The sequence below is a fragment of the Sciurus carolinensis genome, chromosome 3 (assembly GCF_902686445.1).
Source record: "Sciurus carolinensis chromosome 3, mSciCar1.2, whole genome shotgun sequence".
NCBI classification, from domain to species: Eukaryota; Metazoa; Chordata; class Mammalia; order Rodentia; family Sciuridae; genus Sciurus; species Sciurus carolinensis.
In genome coordinates this window covers 59,592,157-59,613,762 of record NC_062215.1, presented here as the reverse complement: position 1 = coordinate 59,613,762, position 21,606 = coordinate 59,592,157, and the positions used below count along the sequence as shown (strand labels likewise).

The following is a 21,606-nucleotide window of genomic DNA, read 5'->3' as shown; positions in this document are numbered from 1 at the left end:
CTGATTTTATTCACTGAGATAAGAGGAAGAATAAGCTTTGCCCAGGGTCTTGGTGTCATAATGTGGATGCTTAGCCTTCTTCAATCCATGCCTCCTTTACCAACAACCCCACACAATCTCTTCCCACTGTCAGGAATACCCTCTCCTCCTACACCAGAACACAACTATTTGGTGAACTACAATTCATTCTTCAAGGCCTGATTCAAGTTCCACACCTTTTTTGAATTCTTCCCAAACTCCTCCAAGAAGAATAATTTATTTCCACATTGTTCATAAAAACCTATGAAGACCCTCTTCATGTTGCTACAGATCAAACTGTTTGAGGATTGAAGCTAAGATTATTTCATCTCCCTGTCTCCCCCAGTATCCTATACAGGGGTCAACAAATCATGTCCCACAGGGAAAATCCAGTCCTCCATCTGTTTTGTAAGTAAAATTTGATTGCAACATGGACATGGTCACTCATTTACTTCTTGTGGCCACTGCTTTTGCACTATGAAGTCAGAGTGGTGTGGCTGCAAGAGAAATGGTATGACCCTCCAAACTAAAATATTCACTATAGGATCCTTTACAGATAAGTTTTAATGATTTGTGAACTAGCACACAATGAGTGGTGAAAATGAATGGCAAATGCAGTGAGGTGTTCTGTGAAGAGATTTAGAGTGGTAGTTAGAAGTCATGGGTCCTAACTCATTGACTAGTTGATGATGATGATGATGATGATGATGATGATGATGATGATAGACTAATGATGAGTAGACGGATAAAAGTTCTAAGACTTATTATGTGTCAGGCACTGTACTAACAATTTAAACTTTATAGTCACCTTATCCTCATAACCAAGTCCAAGGATAGGAACTAGTATTTTCCTCATTAAAAAAGAAGAAACAGATTCAGAGGGGACATACTACCTTAGTAGTTAAGTCAGGACTCAAAATTAGGTGTGACTTACAACGAGACTAGAGACTTAACCATTACCTTAGAACATCCCTGTGAAAAGCAATTTCTTCATAAGATTAGGACCATTCAATGAGCAATGTGGTTTTCCACCTGTTTTGGCAAGCAAAAATCTGTATTATCAAAATATTTGTAAATACTGTATATGTGTGATGTGTTTCAAAATTTACACATGGAACCTCAACATGCAGGTAGTCCACCTGCAATTCCTCAGAACTTAGATCTGCTGCCTTCTTCACTCCTCAGCATTCCTGCCTGGCCTGGTCCTCAATGGCTCTGGTCAGCCTCATCTCGGGTCCAGAGTTCCTCCTCCTTGGCCTGATGAATGACACAGTCGCCCACCCGGTGTTGTTCCTGCTCTTCCTCAGTGTCTATCTGCTCAATGCCGTGGACAACCTGAGCATGGTGGTACTGGTGAGGTCTGATGAGGCTCTGAGCTCCCCTATGTATTACTGCTTGGGTCACCTGAGCCTTGTGGATGCCTGCTTTACCACGGTCACGGTCCCTGACTCCTGGCCAGCCTGCCCCACCCTGGCCAGGCCATAGCCTTCTAAGCATGCTTTCCCAGATGTACTTGTTTGTGGCTCTGGGCATCACAGGGAGCTACCTCCTGGCTGCCAAGTCCTATGACCACATGGTCTCAGTCTGCTGACCACTGCACTACACCAACATCATGACACCCTGGCACAGTGCAGCTCTGGTGTGTGAGTCCTGGGCCGTGACCCACCTGCACTCGCTGCTCCACAAGCTTCTCATCTCTGCACTCTCCTACTCCTTCCTCAGCCCTGTGCGCCACTTATTTTGTGATGGGATGGTGATGCTGAGCTTGATGATGTTGGTAGGACATGTCCCCACAGACTATCTTCCCCGAGGGCCTGGCGGTGGTGCTGACCCCACTGCTTCTCGTGTCCCTCTCCTATGGGCACATCCTCTTTGCGGTGCTTAGAGTGCAGTCCACAGGAGGTGCGCCACACCTTCTCCACCTGCAGGGCCTACCTGGTGGTCGTGTCGCTTTTCTTTGGCTCTGTCCTCTCTGTATATTTCCGGCCATCATCCGCTTAATCAGCGCAATACAACCGCCTGGCCAGCGTGGCATGTGCGGTGGTCACACAGACCTTGAACCCCTTCATCTACAGCCTTCGAAACAAAGAGGTCAAAGGCACTCTAACACTGGGGCTCAAATGCCGAGCTGCACCCCAAAAGGTAAGGACAGGTCTGTGTTCACTAGCATTTTAGTCATAATTACAATTACTCAAACATTTTTTTTCAGTTTCTCATTTTTTTCAGTTTTGACCCTATGACATCTTATTTTTTGTTAAATAAAAAATTAGACAAAGCAAAAAGGACGTGTTGATTATCACGGTGGGTACATGTCTGTAAGTTAGGTCCAGTCAGTGTTGTCTGGGTGCTTGAATTAGAATCTACTTTAAAAAATTGGGGGGAACAAATGAAGGTAAGGCAAGGAAGTTCTACCTGTTTGTGGAAAAGGGCAAGAACAGTGTGACTCCCAGCAAAGGGGGGATGGAGCGGAGCCTGGAGAAGCCGGAGAGGTCTGAGGAGGAGTTTTTCCACATTTTTTACTGGTGCATTAGAGCTGTGCATAATGATGGGATTTGCTGTTACATAGTCATACATGCACACGCTGTAACAGCGTGATCTGGCCACTATCACTCCCCAAGCACTTCTTCACTCCCTCCTCACCTCCCAGCCCTAGTCCCTCTCCTTTATTGATCTCACTTTGATGTTCATGAGGTTCCCACCCCATCCTCCTTTCTCTTGATTTTTTTCTAACTTCCCAGAAATGAGAGAAAACATATGGCCCTTGACCTTCTGAGTTTGTCTTATTTCTCTTAACATAATGGTCTCTAGTTACATTCATTTTCCTGCACGTAACATAATTTAATTTTTCTTTATGGCTGGATAAGACTCCATTGTGTACATATACCCCATTTTCTTTACCCTTTTATCTGTCAATGGTCATCTAGGCTGGTTCCATAGTTTGGCTACAGTGAATTTTCTCTGTGGAGGGTTTTAAGGAGGTTTTGTTGCATGTGCTGTAACGACCTCTACAGCCCTGCAGACTCCTCCCCAGGAAAATTCAGTAAAGATCTAGTTATTTTTAAAGTGGTTTAAAATTTTTTAAATTTTACCCCATATATACTATGTCAACCATTTTCATTGTGAAAATTCAAAAGTAAAATTCAAAAGTTACCCACCCAAATCAACCTCTACTTCCATCCCAGTTGTCTCTTCAATCTCTCTCTCCCTCTCTCTTATTTTGAAACATAAATAACGTCATCCACTATATACTATTGTGTAATTTCCTTTTTTGATGCATAAATTAAGGTGTCTAGGAGATCCTGTTGCTACAAATAGAATGCATTTCATTTTAATTTCAGGTACAGACCCCTAGATCCTATAGATCTTCTATGACTTATTTAATCATTCTTTATTATTCTTTATTATTAAGTATTTTAATAAATATTTTAAAATGTTTTCCCAATTTTTCAGTATTATAAGGATGTAATGGCTATTCTTGCAAAAGCATAAATAAAAGTCAACAGTGAGGAACTGATTGTGACAAGCACAGTCCTAAGTGTTTTGTGCATATATTTCTGTCCACAGAAGTTTCCAAGAGGAAGACACACTTTTTTCCACATAGTACAAGAGTGAAAACAGACTGACAGAAACCAAATAACTGTCCCAAATTTGTAAGTCTGAGTTATTCATCTCCTTCAATGATTTCTAGTCTATTTGATCTTTTACATCACATTGAGAAACTTTTAATAATATATAAATTCTTGAAGTGTAATTATGGCCACATTTTTTTCTTTTAATTTCGTTTTATTCCTTTTAATTGTTCCTATTTCTTTTTTTCCTTTTTAAAAGTTTTGATCAGCATGCATTAACTTTACATATTCATGGGGTTTAGTGTGATGTTTCAATGTATGCATACAATATGCACCAACCAAGTCCACCCACTTCCCTCTCTTAATTTTTAAATTCCCTCATTTGGTCTTCACTTGGTTCCTTTTTTATTCTTAGTGTTCTTTGTTAATGCCTTTTCTCTGATTTGTCTTGTTTTACCTGGTAGGTTCATCTTTCCAAACAGAATATTTAGCTTAACTAATGCTAATTCTATTGTTTTTTGGTTTTCAGCACCATTGATTTTTTGGATTTTTACACTTAGTAATCCCTTCCTCTTATTTTCTTCATGTTGTGGTAATTTTTCTAGATTCTTGAGGTTTATGTATCATCTTGATTTTAGGAAAGGGGTATCTCTACTGATGCCCACTGCTTTTGGAACCTGACATGTGTTGGCATCAACAATCCAGGGCTATTCTTTTGGGGATGGAGCTGAAAGCCATCTTGGGTCTCACTGGTCCTGCTGATTCTACTGGACTAGTAGTTTTATTTTCTACACAACTACTTGTCTTGGAATGCCTCTAAGGTGTAGATAACATAAATACTAAACCAACATGAGGTTATCTATCCAGATTTTCAGGAGAAATTATTTTCTTCCCCTTCATTCCAAAGAGGGCAGCTTCCTTCTCATCTCTTGCTGCTAGGTAGGCAGTGTTAGGAGAACATTCTCACTGAAGTTGCAGTCTTGGAAATTCGGACTCCATGGATGCTTCCAATCTTATATATCTTATTAGTTCATGTTCTCTGCCCTGTAAAACTCAGGCTATCAGGGTCTTCCAAGTGGCAGACATGCCCAAGGTTGCAGTGTTGGCTTCTGAGTCCACCCATCCTTCAACCAGTTTCCTCCTTCCTGGATCCTGGAGATGTCCTGTCCTGGTGGTCAGCCCAGAGATGCAGTTTCATATGTTTAGTTGCTAGAAGCACAGGAATTTTCAGGATTGCTACTTTCACAGTTTTGCTAGAATCTGATATACTTGCTGGAGCTTCTGAAGCAGAGTCTCCATGACTGCCTTGGTGGACTACAGGTTGCTTTGAATGTTTGTAGCAATTTCATCATTGACAAAGTCAAGTCTCACTCTGTAAAAACTGTCAGCTTGCTGGGTGCTTGTAATTCCAGCAACTCAGGAGGTTGAATTGGATGGATGCAAGTTCTAGGCCAACCTCAGCACTTAGAGAGATTGTCTCAAAATATAATAAAAAGGGCAGGAAGTATAGCTCAGTGGTAGAGTCCCCTGGTCTCAATCCCCAGTACCAAAAATAAATAAATATTTGAAAGATAAATCATGTGCCAATGAGACACATGACTGTGGAAGAACTATCATGTGATAGAACCACTGTCATTCCCTTTTTATTAATAAGCAAGTGGAGGCCTAGAGAAATCAGGATTATTGCACAAGTATACAGAGCTAAGAAGTGGTGCCATGGGGCTCAGAGCCCTCCTCTCTGCCCTCATTCCCAACACCCAGTGGGGGGATGGTCACTGCCATGCTGTTAGGATATGTGTCAGTGTGCTGAGCACCAGCCCTGCAGAGTGTCCACAAGTGAACAGTGGGAAGGATGGACTCTGGAACTCACTGGGTTCCTTGTGGCCACTGACTTGCATCCCCCTTTTGCCCAGGAGCCTGAGGAGTCCTCCACCTTTCAGACCTGAGCTGGCCAAGGTCGAGTCACATGGTTGGGCTTAAGGAGCAGGTCCTGTGCACTCACAGGAGAAAACCTGCAGCAGGTCTTGGCAAAGCTGCACAGGCCTCAGCAAGAAACTACTAATGAACAGAGCCTGGGATGAAGCCCACGTTAGAATGGCAGTGCCACTCGGCTCTGTCACCATGTGTGGACACTGCACAGCGGCTGACAGAAGTATTTAGGCCTCTGAGAGCTTAGCAAATAGGAAGTCACTAACAGGACTACTGCTTGTCCAAAGGTGGACATCATTATGGGCCACCAGCCTCGGAGAGGGCCAAGCTTACCCCACATGCAGGTTTCAGCCAATATAGTGGTAAGATGCATTGTCTTTCTGGCAGAATAAGGGTGACTGTGGCACATGTCTTTATGACACCCTCTCTGAGGAGTCTTTTCCAAGGCTGCTGCCAATTTTCACACGTGATGCAGCTGCCAAGCAAGGCTGTCAGGATCTCTGAGCTGGGTTCCCCATCTGCAGCCCTATTGCCTCCTCCCAGCAAGGATTCCTTTAATGACTAAAATTAAGTTTTATCCACCTTCCATAAGAAACCATATATGGAGCTGGCTTCTGCAGATGCTCCTCTCAGGACACAGGGAAATCTCTTGAGGCTTCCCACACTTCCCTTTGCCTTGCCTCCACCCACCATTGCTCCCCTGTCTCTGCTGGGACTCTCAGACTCCCTCTCCTGGCCCGAGCTTATGGCCACAGGCCCTCCTGGGTAACCTGCACTTGAGCTGGGGAGCCTACAGTCACTGTTCTGAGGGCCAGAAGTCACTGGCTGGGCATTGTGTAGACCTTGGTGATGTGGCACAAGCAGGGGGATTACTTGTGAAAGCTGCCCACTTCTTATCTACCAAGGACCTCTTCACAGTTTCCAAAGATATCCAAGGTGTTGTAGAAAGCTCTTGGGGATGGCTATTACTCACAGACCACTGGCTGGCACTTTCATTGGGCCAACTCCATAAATAGCTGTAAACACTAACTTCCTCCTGCTTCAATTGTCAGAACCTGTGCCACATAGTACCACCTCTTCTGGTGTGTCAGCTGACAGCATGGTCACTGTAGTGTTCATCAGTATGGCTCTTGGAGGTTATTTCTTTGTCCACCAGCAAGGGGGGTTCCCTAAAGTGCAGGGCTCTTGATAACTGCCCTGATGCATCCACTTTAGAGATAATGCTTCTGGAAGATGTACATATTTGGAGGGAAAAAGTTTGCCTTGAATCTGAAAAGAGGTGTTGGACTTGGAATTTTGAGCAATGCTGGAACTGTTTAGACTATGGGCATTCTTGGAAATGGACTGAATATGTTTTGTATTGTGATTTTAGCATGAGCTTTCGAAGACCAGGGCAGAATGCTGTGGTTTAGATATGAGATATCCCACAAAAGCATTAGTATAAGACAATGGAAGCATTTTCAGATATTAAGTGATCAGATGGTGAGAGTGATGATCCAATCAGTGAATCAGTCCACTTATATGGATTAACTGGGCAGTAACTGTAGGCAGGTAGGATTCCCTGGATGAGGTAGGTCACTGGGGGAATGTATTTGAGGTTTATACTTTTTCTCTGTTGAAAGGAGCTCCCTCTGCTTCTGATTGCTATGTTAGAGCTGCTTTCCTCTGCCTTACCCTTCCACCATGATGTTCTGCCTCACTGTGAGCCAAGAACAATGAAGTTAACTGGTTAGAGAACTAACCTCTGCAAACATGAATCAAAATAAACTTTTATTCCTATAAGGTGTCCCTGTCAGATCTTTTAGTGACATTGATGAAAATCTAACTAAAACATAAGGTATTATCATTATTTTGCAAATGAAATAGTGGTAGTGTTTGTGCATTTTGGGGGGTGGTAGCAGGGGCATGTGACCACTGAGTCACATCCCTAGCCCTATTTTGTATTTTATTTAGAGACAGGGTCTTACTGAGTTGCTTAGTGCCTTGCCCTTGCTTTTTTTTGCTGAGACTGGCTTTGAACATGGGATTCTCCTGCCTCAGCCTTCCAAGGACCTGGCATTACAGGCATGCACCACTGCACCTGGAGTGTTTGTTCATTTTAAAAAGTTATTATCCTTTAGGATACAAATGGATAATGAATAAGTCTAATTGAAACAAGATTGGTCATGTACTGATAATTGTTTAATCTGAGTAATGATTATGTGGAACTTCAGTGTTTTACTTGCCCTACTTTTGCGTATCTAAAATTTTGTCATGATAATTTAAAATTTTATGAAAACTTTTGCTATTTTTTTAATGGAAAGTGATTTATTTTTAACATTAAAAGGAAACATTTGCTTTAGTGTTTCTTTGATACTTATAATAAATGCCCATTTTACTTTGATACAAGACATATCTAGTTTGCTTTACTGGAGTTGATATATTAATTTTTTTTAAATTTATTTTTATTAAAAAAAATGGGATTCATGTTGTTTCTGTTTGTACATGGAGTAACAGCATACCATTTGTATAATCATACATATACATAGAGTAATGACGGTTGATTCATTCCGTTATTATTTTCCTTCCCCCCACCACTCCCACCTCTCTTTTCCCTCTATACAGTCCCTCCTTCCCCCATTCTTGCCCCCTCCCAACCCCCATTATGTGTCATTATTCACTTATCAGTGAGATCATTCATCTTTTGGATTTTTGAGATTGGCTTATCTCACTTAACATGATATTCTCCAATTTCATCCATTTGCCTGCAAATGCCATAATTTTACTATTCTTTATAGCTGAGTAATATTCCATTGTATATATATATACCACAGTTTCTTTATTCATTCATCAATTGAAGGACATCTAGGTTGGTTCCATAGTCTGGCTATTGTGAATTGAGCAGTTATGAATATTGATGTGGCTGTATCTCTTTTGTATGATGATTTTAAGTCCTTTGGGTATAGGCCAAGGAGTGAGATAGCTGGGTCAAATGGTAGGTCCATTCCAGGTTTTCTGAGGAATCTTCACACTGCTTTCCAGAGTGGTTGCACTAATTTGCAACCCCACCAGCAATGTATGAGTGTACCTTTTTCCCCACATCCTCTCCAACACCTATTGTTGCTTGTATTCTTGATAATCGCCATTCTAATTGGGGTGAGATGGAATCTTAGGGTACTTTTGATTTGCATTGCTCTTATTACTAAAGATGGTGAACATTTTTTCATATCTTTGTTGATTGCTTGTAGATCTTCTTCTGTGAAGTGTCTGTTCATATCCTTAGCCCATTTGTTGATTGGGTTATTTGTATTCTTCGTGTAGAGTTTTTTGAGTTCTTTATAGATTCTGGAAATTAGTTCTCTATCTGAAGTATGAGTGGCAAAGATTTTCCCCCACTCTGTAGGCTCTTTCTTCACATTGCTGATAGTTTACTTTGCTGAGAGAAAGCTTTCTAGTTTGACTCTATCCCAGTTATTGATTCTTCCTTTTATTTCTTGTGCTATGGGAGTCCTATTAAGGAAGTCTGATCCTAAGCCAACAAGGTGAAGATTTGGACCTACTTTTTCTTCTATAAAATGAAGGGTCTCTGGTCTGATTTCAAGGTTCTTGATCCATTGTGAGTTGAGTTTCGTGCACAGTGAGAGATAGGGGTTTAGTTTCATTCTGTTGCATATGGATTTCCAGTTTTCCCAGCACCATTTGATGAAGAAGCTATCTTTTCTCCATTGCATATTTTTGGCACCTTTGTCTATTATGAGAAAATTGTATTTATTTGGGTTTGTGTCCATGTCCTCTATTCTGTACCATTGATCTACCTGCCAATACTATGTCATTTTTGTTACTATTGCTTTGTTGTAGAGTTGAAGTTCTGATATTGCAATACCCCCTGTTTCATTCTTCCTGCTAAGGATTGCTTTATCTATTCTGGGTTTCTTATTCTTCCAGATGAATTTCATGATTGCTTGCCCTATTTCTGTAAGGTACATCATTGGGATTTTAATTGGAATTTCATTGAGTCTGTATAGCACTTTTGGTAGTATGGCCATTTTGACAATATTAATTCTGCCTATCCAAGAGCATGGGAGATCTTTCCATCTTCTAAAGTCTTCCTCAATTTCTTTCTTCAATGTTTTGTAGTTTTCATTGTAGAGATCTTTTACCTCTTTGGTTAGATTGATTCCCAAGTATTTTATTTATTTTTTTTTGAGGTTATCACAAATGGAGTTGTTTTCCTCATTTCCCTTTCAGCTGTTTTGTCGCTTGCGTATAAAAATGCTTTAGATTTATGGGTGTTGATTTTATAGCCTGCTATTTTGCCAAATTCATTGATGAGGTCTGGAAGTTTTCTGGAGGAAGTTTTTGGATACTCTAAATAAAGAATCATGTCATCCGCAAATAGTGACAGCTTAAGTTTCTCTTTTCCTATTCGTATCCCTTTAATTTCTTTAGTCTGCCTAATTGCTCTGGCTAGAGTTTTGAAGACAATGTTGAACAGAAGTGGTGAAAGAAGACATCCCAATCTTGTTCCCATTTTTTAAGGGAATGGTTTCAGTTTTTCTCCATTAAGAATGATGTTGGCCATGGGCTTAGCATAAATAGCCTTTACAATGTTCAGTTATGTTCCTACTATCCCTGTTTTTTCTAGTGTTTGGAGCATGAAGTGGTGTTGTATTTTGTCAAATGCTTTTTTTGCGTCAATAGAAATAAACATATGATTCTTATCCTTAAGTCTATTGACATGATGGATTACGTTTATTGATTTACGAATGTTGAACCATCCTTGCATTCCAGGAATGAACCCCACTTGATCGTGGTGCACAATTTTCTTAATATGTTTTTGGATACGGTTTGCCAATATTTTGTTAAGGATCTTTGCATCTATATTCATCAAGGATATTGGTCTAAATTTTTCTTTCATTGATGTGTCTTTTCCTGGTTTGGCTATGAGGGTGATATTAGCTTCATAGAGTGAGTTTGGTAGGGTACCCTCCTTTTCTATTTTCTGGAATACTTTGAGAAGTATTGGAATGAATTCTTCTTTGAAGGTCTTGTAGAACTCGGCTGAGAATCCATCTGGTCTTGTGCTTTTCTTGGATGGTAGAGTTTTAATGGTTTCTTCTATTTCATTGCTTGATATTGATCTGTTTAAATCGTGTATGTCCTCCTGGTTCAGTTTGGGAGGAGCATATGTCTCTAGAAATTTGTCAATGTCTTCAGTAGTTTCTATTTTGTTGGAATACAGATTTTCAAAGTAGCTTCACATTGTGTTCTGTATCTCAGTGGTGACTGTCGTGATATTTCCTTTTGCATCATGTATTTTAGTAATTTGAGTCTTCTCTCTCCTTCTCTTTGTTAGTGTGGCTAAGGGTTTGTCTATTTTGTTTACTTTTTCAAAGAACCAACTTTATGTTTTGTCGATTTTTTGAATAGTTTCTTTTGTTTCAATTTCATTGATTTCAGCTCTGATTTTAATTATTTCCTGTCTTTTACTATTTTGCTGTTTTTCTGTTCTTCTTTTTCTAGGGCTTTGAGCTGTAATGTTAGGTCATTTCGTTGTTGACTTTTCATTCTTTTCTGGAATGCGCTCCATACAATGAATTTTCCTCTTAGTACTGCTTTCATAGTGTCCCAGAGATTTTGATATGTTGTATCATCGTTCTCATTGACCTCTAAGAATCTTTTAATCTCTTCCTGATGTTTTCTGTTATCCATGTTTCATTCAATAGTACATTATTTAGTCTCCAAGTGTTGGAATAATTTCCCCTTTTTATTTTGTCATTGATTTCTACTCTCAGTCCATTATGATCTGATAGAACACAAGGCAGCATCTCTATTTTTTTGCATTTCCTAAGGGCTGCTTTGTGGCATAACATATGGTCTATTTTCGAGAAGGTTCCATGTGCTGCTGAGAAGAAAGTGTATCTGCTCATTGATGGATGGAATATTCTATATATGTCTGTTAAGTCTAGGTTATTGATTGTGTTATTGAGTTCTATGGTTTCTTTGGTTGGATTTTGTTTGGAAGATCTATCTAGTGGTGACAGCAGTGTGTTATAGTCACCCAGAATTTTTGTGTTGTGGTCTATGTGATTCTTGAAATTGAGAAGGATTTTTTTGATGTACAGGGATGCACCATAGTTTGGAGCATAAATATTTACTATTGTTATGTCTTCCTGTTTTATGGTTCCCTTAAGCAGTATGAAATGTCCTTCTTTATCCCTTCTGAATAACTTTGGCTTGAAGTCCACTTTATCTGATATAAGGATGGAAACCCCCGCTTTTTTACTAAGTCCATGTGTGTGGTAGGTTTTTACCCATCCTTTCACCTTTAGTCTGTGGATGTCTTTTTCTAAGAGTTGAGTCTCTTGCAGGCAGCATATTGTTGGGTCTTTCTTTTTAATCCATTCTACCAGTCTATGTCTTTTTTTGATGAGTTTAGGCCATTAACGTTCAGGATTATTATTGAGAAATGATTTGTATTCCCAGTCATTTGACTTATTTTTGGTTTTTAAGTTGGCTTGGTTTCTCCTTTGAGTGGTTTTTCTCTAAGGCAGTGCCTCCCTTTTCTGACCTCCATTGTTATTTTTCATTTCCTACTCATGGAATATTTTGTGGAGAACATTCTGTAGTGCAGGCTTTCTATTTGTAAATTCTTTTAACTTTTGTTTATCATGGAAGGATTTTATTTCATCTTCAAATCTGAAGTTTAGTTTTGCTGGGTACAGGAGTCTTGGTTGGCAACCATGTTCTTGCAGAGCTTGAAATATGTTGGTCCAGGCCCTTCTAGCTTTTATAGTCTGGGTTGAGAAGTCGGCTGCTATCCATATTGGTCTCCCTCTGTATGTAATCTGATGCTTTTCTCTCGTGGCTTTGAAAATCCTATCTTTATTTTGAATGTTAGGCATTTTCATTATAATGTGCCTTGGTGTGGATCTGTTGTGATTCTGTGCATTTTGTGTTCTGTAAGCCTCTTGTATTTATTTTCCATTTCTTTCTTCAGGTTTGGGAAATTTTGTGCTATGATTTCATTGAATAGGTTGTTCATTCCTTTGGTTTGTTTCTCTTTGCCTTCCTCAATCCCAATAATTCTTAAATTTGGACTTTTCATGGTGTCCCATAGTTCTTGGAGATTCTGTTCATGATTTCTTACCATCTTCTCTGTTTGGGTAACATTATTTTCAAGATTAAATATTTTGTCTTCATTGTCTGAGGTTCTGTCTTCCACGTGGTCTAGTCTGTTGGTGATTCTTTCCATTGAGTTTTTTATTTGTTTTTTTCTCTCCTTCATTTCAAGGATTTCCATTTTTTTTTTTTTTGAGAATCTCTATCTCTTTGTTGAAATGATCTTTTGCTTCCTGCAGTTGCTCTTTCAGCTTATTGGTGTTATCATTCATTGCCTGCGTTTGCTCTCTTATCTCATCCTTTGCTTCCTGAATCATCTTAATCATGTATAATCTGAAGTCCTTTCTCACATTTCTCCTAACATACTGTCATTGGATTCTATTAATATAGAATCTAGATTTGTTGGGATCATTTTCTTCCCTTGTTTTTTCATGTTGTTCATGTATCTTCCGCTCTAACAGTGCAGATCTGGGTTATTGCAGATTTCCCCCTATAGGCTTATAGTGGCCCTATAGGTTTCCAAAACCCTTTCTTTAAGGGGAGATCAATATTAGCAGTGCCCAAATCAGACACTATGCAATCCTAGACCAAATAGCCCCTATGAGGACAATAACAAAATTGTCATATTTAACAAAATGAGTTTAAATATTGTCTCGGTAAAACAAACAGGTTTGCAATAAGGTCTGCAGTTTCAAATGGAGGACAAAGAGGATGCAGAGGGATGTAGAATGTAGCTGTTAATGGGATAAGAAAAGAATATACAGAAGTTCTTGAAAATAGAAAGTGTGAGAGTGTAATCAAAAGAAATTGGATGTTAGCATGCAAAAAAGGGATAAAGAGACTGTGAGGGAATAGGTAAACAAAAGGAAAAGAGAGCAAGAAAAGTAAAGAAAGAAAAACAAATTTTTTAAAATGGAGAAAAAAGAAAATCTACTGTATAACAGTCATATGCTAAGGAAACCTCCCAGTGTTCAGTAGCCTGATGCATGAGAGGTACCTGACAATGAGCTTCAAGCCTCCAGCAGGCGTCGCAGGATGGGATTTGCCCCATCCAAAGTTCGGAGCTCTAGCTTCCAGGATTATCCAAGATGGCCACTCTGGCTTCGAAATATGTTGGCAAATGGGGAGCTGCAGCTCAGGGGTGGACGTGGTCAGCTAGAGGTCCTGGAGACGGGATGCAGTTGGTCCGGCAAGGTTCCTGGAGGTCCAGTATGTTTGGTGTGGTTGTGGGATCCTGGAGGCTGGGTGTAATCAGTCGGTCTGGGTTCCTGGTGATAGGGTGCAGTCAGTTGGTCTGGGGTTCCTGGCAGCAGGGAGCAATCAGTCGATGTGAGGGCCCCAGAGGTAGGGAGTGATCAGTCGGACTGAAGGATCCTACAGATGGGGCTCAGTCATTCCAGCCAGGGGTCCTCTGGGGTCTGGTTGTTGTCTCAAAATGGTGGCAGCCTCGTGTAATCAAACCTGCAGGTACTGTAACAGTGAATTTCCAGGAAGCAGCAGGCAGCTGGTGCTCCACTGGCGGTTGGCGATCAGTTTGTTGACTGTTGTCAGACAATCAGGAGGTGAACCTTGAGTGTTGGGTGATGGATAGGAGTAAGGCAGGTGATGGACAGGGGAGAGGCAGGCAAATGGTGGATGACAGTGAGCAATCTGTTCTCAAAAAAGGCATTGATATGCTGGTAGACTGCAGGTCATCACAGCAGACAAATGGGTAAACACCAGGGGATCGATAAGCAGCAAAAACTGCTTCACCAAGAAACAGATATCCTCTGCTTGAAACTGGCATTATGGAGCGACAAGGAACGCAGCCTCCCTCTAGTCCGCCATCTTTGATCTCTCACAACTTTTGCTTTTATTTGTGCATTTTTAAAAGATTGGTCTTTTCTAACCCAAATAATTTGCAACTTATTCCTTTTCCATTTTCTTTTTAAAAGAGGTAATACCAGTAGGAAATTCAAGTCTATAGCTACCACAATGCTTTTTTGGGGGATGGGGGATGGAACCCAGGGGCTTGCAAAAGTTTGGCAAGCCTCTGCCAGGGACTGCTACTCAGAATAGTTTTTATTTTGAGACAGGGTCTCACAAAGTGGCCTAGACTGGCCTCAAATTTGTGATTCTCATTCTTCAACCTTCTGAGTAGCTTGGATCACAGGTGTGTGCTACCATGCCTGGCACACAATGCTTCCCCAACTTTTGAATGCATATACTATCTCTTAGGACTATTATGCATAAGCAGAAACATTGTACCACCTATAAATTATGATGACCTTATAGACACACACCTGGGGAAACTTCCTGTACAAAGACAGAATCCCTGGGGAGGTCAGATATGAATGAGCATAAGACATCTTTATGTGTCCCCAACAGAGAGGGAAGATGGCTCATTCTAATTTATAGTAAGTAAGGATTTTGCTCATCCCAGTGGATTGGGTGATCTATAAATACTCAGCACACTAGCAGCTGGTAGCAAGAAGGCAGTACAACCTAAGCGAACCATAGCTATTTGAACCATAGCTTCAAATCTCAGTTCAACCAATGACTAGATGTGATCTTGTTATATGTCAGAGTTTACACATACATTTCACCAATATAATGGGGCACTGTTGAGTTTTGAGTAGGGCATGTGAAGTGTGAGGAAAGTGTTTCCTGAGTAGGTCTTGCTGTTAAGTCCTTGCATATCTTCAAGGGAACCTAGAACCATGCCTGACCTTTGACCAACCCCTGGGAAAGTGGCCCTCAGAATGGTCTTATGTTAATGGTTGATAAATATGTTTTGTATACCTGGGTCAATGACCCATGTCATTTCAGCCTGTCAGGAGTCCTTTGTACATACATCACCATATTTGATGTGCATTCGATTTCCTGACTGGGATCCTACGTTTCAGCTGCTGTGACTGTCATGTAGCATGACATTTATATGTGACTGGCTCTCAGTAAAAGCCTCAGACACCAAAATTTGAACAGTTTTCTCTGTGCAGAGACATTTTTGCATATGTCCAAATGGTTTACTGCTAAAGATAAAGCAAGTCCTGTATGGCCCTAGATAGGGAAATGATCAAAAACCTGTGCCCCACTTCTCTGGATTCCTCCTGATACATATCTTATCGTGATGCTCTTGGTTTATATACTTCCATTCTAATAAAACATATTCATAAGTATAAAAATATATATCTTTTAGATGATGCAGGAAAAACCTAATGAGATGCAGAATAATGACTTGAACCTTGCCACAGTGATGTGACTAAAGGTCACCTAGTCACTCTGGAAGATTCAGGGGGAAGTCAGAATTTGCCAACAGCAAAAACAACTGTGAGCTAGATCTGGCATTAAGGTAAACAGCAGGGTGTCAATTATGTCATCTACAGCAGCAATAATTGCAACTTGAATAGTGGGGTCAGAAGTTTTATAGATGAACTAGATCTAAAAGGTAGTCAGAATATATTTCATTAAGAAAAAGAAAATTTAATAGGAAGATAGAAGAGAATTTACAATGTTTACAATGTGAACAGAGAGAATGCAAAAGAGATGTAGAAGGTTATGATTATAAGAGATGAGGAGGAAAAATAAGGTAAAGGGATAAAGAACAAGAGAATTTCCTGTTAGTGGGAGAAGAAAGGAGAGAAAGAAAAAAAAAAACAAAATAAAAAAAAATGCTTAACCCTCAAAAGACAAGGCAAGAAAAAATAATGACATTTAAAAATGCTAAAAGTGAAAAACAGAAAGAAATATGAGTATGTATATATGTCCACAAACCAAGCAGCACAGCAAGAAACATTTTTAGTGAACAATGAAGAAATGGTCTCCACTGAGGTGGACAAAATAATAATTAAAAAGAATGGATGGTTTCACCCCAAGCGCCTGGTAGCTGCCAATCTCTGCTGGGAGTCTGGGTCTCAGGAGCCTCCCAGGAATTCTGCTTACATGGTTCGGGGTTTGAGGGTGTGGTGGTGGTGATGGTGGGCAACACTCCACATACTCTGCTGCCCTGAAACACAGTCTTCCTGGGATGAGTCCCTGTGTGCACTAGCAACCACCTCTTCAAATTTTCAACCCACTTGTACTGGTCACATGAGCCATCAGACACAAAGGGAAAGCAAAATGAGCTCCGTTCTGTATCCCTTATTTGAAACCCCCTAGGTACAATCTCCTCTGTGCCTGTTTCACTAATGTTCTGCTAGGTAAACCCTAAGTCACACATTGGGTACTTGCCAGAACAGTGTTTGCTATGATCTCCCAGCTCCACAGCAGCACGCTGGAGTGTGGCCTCCTTGAGATGGCTTCCACCTCAGCTGTCCATGACTAGTTGAGAAACAGTGCACTTTTCCAACACCAGATGGCTGTGTAGGTTCTGGATTAGCTAAATTTGGGCTGTCTTTCTGAGCTCCCGAATTTTCTATGCCAAATTTGTCCATTGTGTTTCTGTCTCTGTTCTCCGTCTCCACTGGGTGAACCAGCATGGCTGCTGCAACTGGCTTGGTTCCAACATATTCTTTCTTCTTTGTTCAGTGCACCATAATTTCTGAGTCTCTAAGACACTCCAACTGTCCAATGGTGAATTTTAGTGAAATCCCTCTTTCATCCACCTTTCTGAAGAATGGTACACCCACTGCATGAGCTCTGAGCCACAGAGCAACTGGAAATGTAGTCTTCCTCTTTCTCCCATCTTGGATGTCTCCACACTGGGTATTTGCATGGAGACTGTCTTCCCTAGGTGAAAAATTGCTTTCTATTTAGTTCCTGAATTAATAGGTAGACAGCTCATTCTGTGAGCACTTTGCAGGCACTGACTAATCATCCCAGGCCCTTGAGAGACAGGCAGGTCATTTATCTCCTTTGTTCAGGAAGGAGACTAGGGAACTTCCCAGGTTACAGTAGCAAGACCCAGCTCAACTAGGGACCCCACACTGTAGAGAAAATTCTCCATCTCTGTCCTCAACCAGATCTGAATGGTGCTTCTACACAAGGAGGGAATAGAAGAAAGCTAATGTAGATGATGAATTCATCATAAGGGTGCTGAGAGAATGGGCAGGGTATATGAGCTGGGGGTTGAGAAGACAGTCATTCAGTAGAGTTCTTGCTGAACATCTGTGTGCTGAACACATGTGCTAGCAGGTGTGTCTGTGAGGTATCCAGAGTACCAGAATTCATGCGGAGAAGACAAAGATGAAACAAAATATTCAGAAGAGCAGTTGACTCATCAAAATAGTTGGCCAATGCATCTCTGAGAAGGTGACCTTGAACTAGGAGAGTCGAAAAGGAGGGCCCACCCTGTTTAACTTCCAGCAGGCATTCTGAGTCATTTCTTGCTTCAGCAAGCCATGAAGTTCAGCTCTAATGTAGAGACATCCTGGTTCCCTAAGTGGAGGGCAATGGACTTGAGTGAACACCCCCAGACCCTGAGAGTCACATTGGGGACAGCAGACAAAAGGATCTCTCAGGATTCTGGAACCTGCAGTGGAAAACCTCCTAGGAAATCCCACAGGATAATTGTGTCAGCAGTCTCTGCCTACAGACTCCAGCTAGCACCTGCCTTTCTGCTGCTGGCTTAGGGCACAGTTTTCCAGTGCACAATACCTGAGATGAAAGTCAGTGATTGTATTCAGTCCAGGCAGAATGACTCTGAGATGGTTGAACTGATTTGCCATGGGTAATAAGGTCCTGTCCAACTGCACAGACCTGAGCAACAGTGTTCCCAGTACCCTCCTTAGAGAGCTCAGGAGACCAGGCAGGCATGGGAAATCAGAAAGAGGGTGTTTTAGAAAATTGGTCCTGGTACCAGGCTCTTCTACAGAAAGCCCTCTAGCAAGGCTCTTTGAGTGGGCCAGTGTCTTCCACACACATGTTGGATTCCCAAATCCATGCTGGACTTTGTTTCAATCAATACTGCAAGAAGAGGCCTGGGAAAGGCTGCCATTCTCTGGGACAGTTTCTGTGCATGTGCCCCAGAACATGTCCTTGTCAGAGATAATGTCCTGGGCTCTTTTTCCATTGTTGAAAGACTTAGGCCCCCACACCCAGCTCCGGACGCTATTCTGGATGCCCTGCCTCCAATGGAGATCAGTATCCCTGTGCCAAGACCACATAGAGGATCCTGCAGTCCAAGCCTCAGCTCCAAACTTTACTGTCCAACAGTAAGCTCATTTCCATTCTCCAGGTATCATGCCCCACAACAACAAAGACACAAGCACAACAATGGACCAGGCTCCAGGCTCCCTCACCCCTCCTCCTCACCTGAAAATGCCAGCTCATTCTGCTGCCCTTCCTGACCTACCCACCTAATCTCATGACTGACTTCAGTGACAGTCTTCCTTGTCCCAATATCCTGAGTATCTGTGGTTATTAGCCAGTACAGGAGTTTGGTGCCTGGTGGGGCAGATGAGCCAGAGGTGAGCCCAGAGTCAGAGGCAGGCCTTCCCTATTCTCCAGTGAGTTGATCTCTCACAGGTCACTTAGGTCCACCTGCATCTGCACCCCATGTAGAGAAGGGAGGTTATGAAACTTATTTGGTAACTTTGCAACTAGGCTGAAATTAGGTGCCATTTTATAGGAATCACATAGAAAATACTCAGAATGGAATGAGGGCACTCTATGAATGCCAAGTCTTGGCATAAGTTCCATGCTCTGACAATATGTCAGCAAAGCATGGGGGGAAAGTCCAGCTGCTAGAGGTTGCCCATCAGAACCAAAAAACTGTAACTGTGATTCTCAGTATTCTCCTACCCTCCACCAAGGCCAGACAGTCTGCTAGCATGGTGCAACCTTCTAGAAGGGCAGTTTGGCAGGAATAACCAATATTTTAAATGTGCAACATTTATTTTTTAGAATTCTACTTTTAGGAATGTATTCAACAGAAATAATCTGATTTGAGCTCAAAGATCTGCATAGGAGATGAGCGAGCTGGGATTACAGAAAATCAGAAGCATCTGAAAGGTTGCCATCAAAGGGACTGTTTACAGTGGGGCTCCTGAAATGTAAAGAAATTTGCTATATCTATAGTTGTCAACATGAGAATCTAAAAATCACTTTAGCTTCTAAACCCAAAGCACATTACTACCCCCTGAGCTCCAACAACTAAAAATGCATGGGTGGAAGTACATGTGTGATGCACATGGAAGGAATGGTTTGGAGTTGGTCCCCAGCTCTGTCTGGTCCTTCATGAGTAAGAGTCTCAGCCACCCCCATTAGCAGAGGAGAGGACCTTAGCATGGATTTTCACCTCTTAGACATATTTCTCCCTCAACTGTTTTTAAAAAACTGTGTGATGCCATCCTGCATTTCTTTTGCAACAAACAGAGGCAAGGTGGTGTGTAGAGTCCACCATGCTGTCTTAGGGTAGATGCAGTCACTCCTGTGGTGAACTCCAGTATCAAGTACCAGCAGTCCTGGATTGCAGTGAGTGGACCAGACCTCTCGACCAGTCAGTCTCAAGAGAGTATTAAAGGGCACTGAAGTCAAGTGTGATGGCACCTGCCTATAATCTCAGCAAGTTAGTGAGACTCTGTTTCAAAATAAAGGCTGGAGTGTGACTCAGTGGTAGAACTAGATCTAGTTCTCTAGTACTACAGTCAAACAAAAGGCTTTGAAGTTGATGCTCCTCTTGCTGTGATTGCTTTGGACAATTACATCTCTGTGAGGGGTGGTGGGAGTGAGAAGGGGGCACAGGTTTTAGGACAGCCCCCAGGCCCCACCTCACAATCTGTTGTAGAACATCATTAAGTTTTTGTGGAAACACAGGATGAGTGAGATGCTTTTTATCACTGTTTGTCCAGGGGATGGTAACCATGTCTCTACACACTGTGGACCTGATCGGGGCTGTCTGTGGCATGCCAGGAAAGTGAATGCTGCAGGCTACCTGGAACTGGGAAGAGTGCCAGGGCCACCAGACCTCCTGGGCAATGCCTGACTTTGGCTCCAGCTGCCTGTATCCAGCAAACATGGCCCTGAGGCTTCGAGGCTAGACTGGACAAGGTAGAACCTTCTCAGCAGGCAGTGTGCTGTTGAGAAGGTCACATACCCTGACCTCGCAGTCAGTCCATCTGGTCTAAAGCAGGATCAGTTCCAGATTTTCCTTGTCCAGCTCCTGTATTTACCCCAAGACTAAACTCCCTGAGAAACGATGTGCAGAAATCCTGCGACAGTGTCAATTTCAATCCCCTAGAGAGATATAAGCTGATCCAAGATGAGATCATGACTCAGCTGCTTGTCCTCACAAGCCCTGAACCCTCCCTATGTTCCAACCTACTTCCAATAAATGAGCCCACACCACTCTCCTTTGCTTGCTGACTCCTGCACAGAGCTAGGTGCTGGGGCACAGGCTGCAGGGACTCTGCAGCATGGAAAGAGGCTCACCAAGGGCCACTCCAGACTCAGAGCCAAGGATGTTGCCACTATGGGCTGTGTCAGAGGCTAGAGACAGCTTCTGCCTCCCTGCAGGGGCTAGACAACTGGGGGGACTGTGTCCCTTGCTGGGTGAAATGGGAAGCCATCCTGGAGGAATCTGCTATCAACTGGCTGAAGAGTCCTGGTTCTTTGGAGGTGAGTTCAGAGAGCTCCCTGCACAGAGGTGAACCCACACCTCCCCACCTTCCAACTGGGCCCTGCAGGCTGAAGTCAGGGACCTGAACTTCCAGTAACTGGTATTTACAGGGCAGCTATGCTAGGGGATGCTGTCTGTTTCCACTGCCCATGCACACACACTTAACTCATGTGACAGTCAGTGTTGGGATACCTGATATGTTCCATTGATTTGTTCTTATGACCAGAAAACCCACCAGCTCTTGGTTAGAACCGGGGTGCATATTGGCAGAAGACTGAGCTTGGCACTAATATTTTCCATGGTGCTGCAAGTTGGAAAGTTCCTTTAACCCATGAAGTTTTTAATTCTGTGAACATAATAAAAACTCAAATGCCATTTGAATTTGAGTCGGCCCCTTTTCCATGGGAAGTGTATGCATGTGAATAAGTTTAGTAGTAAGAAAGGAAAGGGAGT

At 41.9% G+C, this 21,606-nt stretch overlaps 2 pseudogenes; both read left to right on the top strand.

The window, feature by feature from the left end:
- LOC124979393 (myomesin-2-like) overlaps positions 1-21,606 on the top strand; it is a 460,208-nt pseudogene that overhangs the window by 280,417 nt on the left and 158,185 nt on the right.
- Positions 1,228-21,481, top strand: LOC124981207 (olfactory receptor 1L4-like; annotated as a pseudogene).